We start from the raw sequence: 5,306 nt of genomic DNA on the forward strand, positions 1-5,306 counted from the left end.
AGCTTCCGGGGACATGAATGGCGTCCCGGTCACTGGACTGACCCCGGCGTGGAGCCCGGAGCGTCCTGCGGCTTCCGCTCCGCCGGGCCTGGCGTGACGGCCAAGATCTGGGGCCTCTACAGGGATCTGGGGCCCTCCTCGTGGCAGTGCGGGCTCCCCGAGCCCCAGGCCTGGGTGACGCCGGGACGGGCGCCTTTCCTCGGTACGAGCAGCCGCCTCTAACCTGGGACGCCCCGGAGAGCACGTCCGGGGGCCCGTGGAAGTGCAGTGAGGCTCTTACTTACGGAAATGCACGCGCTGGCTCCACGCATCTCGCGCGGAAGCCTCCGTGCTTGGGATCGAACGGGCCTATTCTCCTTTTTTCCCAGCCGGCTCCAAAACAATTGCTGACTTGGAACCGGAAGTGCGGTGAGCTCCACAGCTGCGGTACTTCATCCCCGAACTGAACGGATTTCACTTAACTCAGCGTCAGCCCCCGACAACCCGCCACCTTCCGAGTCCTCCTAACACAAACATCAACGAACCCAGCGTCTCGGTTTTCAAAAGGCACCAGGATGGTCTTTTTCAAATGCACCTGTGATCACGGCCACATTCTGCTCAAAACTCTTAAGAGGCTTTCCGTTACTCTTAGAATAAACAGGGCTTTGAAGGCTCCTGGTTGCTCCGTTTTCTCGCCCCTTCACTACACGTTAAACTGGAACCGTAGTAAACTTTTTTTCCTTAGGTGCTCTCCCACAATAATAATAATAATTATTATAATTATTATTATTATTATTATTTTGTACGTGCAAATGATGAGGGAGCAGGGCCAGCTGAGGATAAAGCACAGCTGATCTCCCACAAACAATCCCTCCCCAGGGTGGGATCTGTGTGACATTCTTCAGGAAGCTTCCAGTTGTCTTAACGTAAATACCTTGCTGGAGGGAAAAGCAATCTTTAACTTGACGAAGGCAAGGCCTCCAGTATCTTGTAGGTCCTCCTTTGCATAGGAAAATCCTTTTGAAATCTCCCCTTTGCTTACTTCCCCCACCTCCTGGGTGTGTATAATCGGCCACCCTTCCCTGGCCGGGGCGGGGGGTGGGGGAGGGGAGGCAGCCGCTCTTCTGCCCAAGGGAACCTGGCCCCGCGCTTTGATAAAACCATCATTTTGCACCAAAGATGGCTCAATAATTCTTTCTTGCTTGTAGGCTCCGGACCTCACCTATATTGCAAAATGTCATCACTGAGATGGCTCTCCCCATCTTCATCTCTGCCTTCCCCCTGCACACTTTTTGCCCATATGAGCCCCGACTTATTTGTCAGATCTCAAGAACCATTTTCGTAGGGGAACCATTTCTTGACCACCCTTACTGGATGGAGCACATCTCCCTGTTTATCTGCAGGTAGCTTCATGTAGCTCTCAGCACCTAGCCAATCACTTTCACAATTTCAGAAGGTTATTGTCTCCTCCTTTGAAAACGAAAGCACAACTTGTATATCCTTTGCCAGCACCTACTAGATGTAAGCCTGGAACACAGTTGTTCAGTAAATGTGAGGGCAGTAAGTGTTGAGACAAATTTTATTTGAAAAATTACTTAATTTGTACTGTCAAAGAAAGAAGCCAAACTCCCGAAATTACTGTATGTGGAAGGTTTATATTAAGAGTAGATCACTATTACTACTTGTTGGGTGTTCTTAAGAAGTTCCAGCAGTTATACACAATTTTAATAGGCTTAAGTAGACCAATCTGACGTATTTAAATTAGAATGAGAATTAACAAGATCTAGTCTTACTTTCCAATGTAAAATGATTTAATTATGTTCATTGTATATGTGTGTGCCTGAATTGTATCCTAATTTTTAGTGAGGATAATGAGGACCAGAAAGATCAAAATTACTGAATTTGCTAGACGAAGAACAGTATAGGCTAACAATTGCAGGCTCCTTTTACTGCTATGCAACTTGGCCTGTAGCAGCTTTTCTTAACCCCTTATTCTCATTCAACCTCAGAACCAGTCCTGGTCTAAGAAAGAAAATGCAGAAATCTCTTCTGGGAGATTGAATATGCTATGGGAATGTAGGAGAAGCTATAAAAATTAGCTGCTAGTGTGGAAACCTCTCAGGGAATATCTATTCCAATGGCACAGTGCCTTCTAATGTTAGGATCAGGGTTTTTTTCCTTATCGTATGTGCATTTAGGGTTGAGCAAAGATAATGGGAGCTTCCAACAGATCCCAGATCCAGAGCACCATATGTTGTTTTTCAACTTTTGTCTGTTTACTAACAAGAAGACTGTTGATTGACTTCCAGTGTTATAATTGATGCCCTCTAACCTATACACTTTTTATGACAGTAACTCTCAACAGCTCTGCCTTCAGAAGTGAAACAAAATTATTTATGAACTATACAACAAATAATTTTACAAATAATAGATGATTGCATATAATCAACTTTTTAAAAATATGAAGTAGAGAAGATTCAATATAATAATTTTTAAATCACTCATGTAAAAACATTTTTAAAAAAAAATTAGAGTATGCAACAATGGAAAATATGCATGGAAAGTTCTGCTTTGGTTGTAGTACATCTCAGGAAAACACACCGCTGGGAAATGGCCAGTTAGGTATGAATCTGATTACAGGGAGAATGGGGAAAGGTGCACTTTTAGTTGCAAGAAACGGAGTCATTTGGTGATTTTTGACAAATGAATTTATTCTAAAACTTCATGAAGTAGGGGCACCTGTGTGGCTCAGTCAGTTGAGTGTGGCACTCTTGGTTTTGGCTCTCACAATGTGAGATGGATTGTGAGATGGAACCCTATTTGGGGCTCCGTTCTCAGCAGGGATTCTGCTTGAAGATTCTCTCCCTCTGGCCCTCCCCCCAACTCATGGTGTCTCTCATGCTCGTTTTCTCTCTCTCTCTCTAAAATGAATGAATCTTTAAAAAAAAATAAAACTACATGAAGTAGAAGGGGAAATAGAAATCTCATCTATATAGCCAGGCCATGTGGACTGCAGGAAAAAATAAATAATTGGGCCTCCCTGGAGGGGGCAGGGACTGTAGCTTGATAGTTAACTATAGTGACAAGAAGGTGTGACTTGAGCTCTAATACTCCACTATTAACATGATTCAGTTACTCTTGTCTCTTGCTCCTCCTCCTATTACCAGCTGACCAGTTTACTTTATATGTCATGGTTCAAATTTCCAAGGAGAATGAGAGTGGCTAATTACTAGACTGTATAATCATAGGCCACAGGCTAGCTTACGAATTGATTGGTTGTTCCTGAAGGTCAGGTGTCTCCCCTAGCCTACTCAGCAGTGGCTGTGGGGCTGGTCATATGGTTTAGCCATCACACTGCAGCCATAAGATGCTTTCCTCATTATGGAGCGTGGGCATCTTTAGAAGGGGATGCTCACTGGGACGCATGGGTGGCTCAGTGGTTGAGCATCTGCCTTTGGCTCAGGACCTGATCCCAGGGTATGGGATCAAGTCCCACATCAGGCTCCTTGCAGGGAGCCTGCTTCTTTCTCTGCCTATGTCTCTGCCTTTCTCTCTGTGTCTCTCATGAATAAATAAATAAAATCTTTTTTAAAAAGGGGGGAGGATGCTGACCATGACAGGTGCTATGAATAATATCTCTAAGGCAAAATGTGTTTGTGATTCATTTGGCAATACTTTCACTATAAAAAATTTGAGAGCTATTTCTCTTAAAACGGAGTTTTTTTGTGGGAGTTTTTGTTGGAAGGGGAGGTAGGGATGCTGAACTTCTGACAGTATCTAACAGAAATTGTTTCGTGAATGTACTTTGGAAATGTGACGCTACACTTACAAGGTGTTCATTATGATAAAATTGCCCACCAGTCATACTTGGATTGACGTAATGTTTTCCAAATAACATTTTCCTTGGTTTATGTTTTAGTGTAAAATATTTAGAGCTATCAGACATGTGGTCCTTACTGATGTGGGTTTTTTCTTCTGATTTCTTTACAGTTAATCTAAAAAAATATGATTAAAATTGTGAATATCATTAGAAATGATACCAATCATCACACACATTCATACCATACAAAATACATCTATATAGGCAATAGCACAGAAGATAATGCTAATGCAATTTTAGGAGATGATGTTTACTCAGGGCACAGATATAATAACTGTCAACCTGAAACTCCAATGTCTTTAGGGCACCTTGCATGACAGTGTCAGCCTTTGGTAGATAGTTCCAAAATAGAGAATGTATCTATACTTTAAAGAGGGCATTTTCTATGGTATTTGAATCCTGGTTTCTTATAAGTGAGTTATTCTGGTTTGTCTAGAGACCTTGCTTTCCATCTTCTGTTAGGTTGGATTTCATTGGATCTCTTAGTTATTGTTCTGGTCTAATAACATTGAACATACCCCTGCTTTCTACTACTTTTTTGAAGAATACCTTACTCCTCTACTACATTTAGAAGTTACTCCATTTTATACGTATTTATCCTTTCCTTAAAGATGCCACTTCTCCTTTCTTTCTTCTAATATAATAATTTTTGAGGGAACATCTGTCTTTCCCAGCATAATCAACCAGCCTTCTTTTATCTTTTTAAAAATTTAATTACTTTTGGGTTGTATTATAAACCTCTAGGTTTACAATAATTTAATTGAATTTCTTCTCTACTTCAGTACCCCAGAGAGCATATTCTCTTTATAATAAAAGGCCCATGTTCTTTTTTTTTTTTTATTGTTGTCAATAACACCAATCTTTATTTATTTATTTATTCTTTAATTTTCTTAACTCCCAAGAACCTACTTGTGAAACCTCTGGACAAAGCACAAAATTTTTTAAAAGTTTTTTTTTTTTTTTTTTTTTTTTTTTACCTTTACCTTTACTTTTATCTTTACCTTTAAATACAGTTCCAAAACCATGGAAACAGGCATAGATTTTAGGGCAGTTGATCTATCTCTGGATACCTAGACCTAATACTTAAACTAGTACTAGTACTATCACACAGGACTACTCCATAGCCCATACATATTAGTTGCCTTTGTACTTTATCATCTTGTACATTGGCTGAAAAATACTGTGAAAAACAAATATTGTTTTGTTTTGTTTTGTTTTGTTTTGTTTTGTTTTGTAATACCTAATAGAATATCCAAGCCCAGTGTTCAGTGCGAGGAAAAACTGACATAGCCATTCTTTGAGGCCCATACAACCTGCTTATAAGGACAGGTGCCTGGCTTGCTCCAGTTAAATGCCAGCTATAACTAATGTAAAAAATCTGCTCCTGGTCACAATATAAACAGTTGCAAAACGGTTCAGAAATTTTGTACGTCAGTTGTTAAGCATA

At 40.9% G+C, this 5,306-nt stretch overlaps 1 long non-coding RNA gene across 1 annotated transcript; it reads left to right on the plus strand.

Moving 5' to 3' along the window:
- Nucleotides 1-62: 62 nt before the first annotated feature.
- Nucleotides 63-654, plus strand: LOC140598692 (uncharacterized). The gene is made up of 2 exons (XR_012001311.1): nt 63-202; nt 369-654. It is a non-coding gene; the product is annotated as an uncharacterized lncRNA (long non-coding RNA).
- Nucleotides 655-5,306: the final 4,652 nt, after the last annotated feature.

Source organism: Vulpes vulpes, chromosome 4, assembly GCF_048418805.1.
Source record: "Vulpes vulpes isolate BD-2025 chromosome 4, VulVul3, whole genome shotgun sequence".
In the NCBI taxonomy this organism is placed as follows: Eukaryota; Metazoa; Chordata; class Mammalia; order Carnivora; family Canidae; genus Vulpes; species Vulpes vulpes.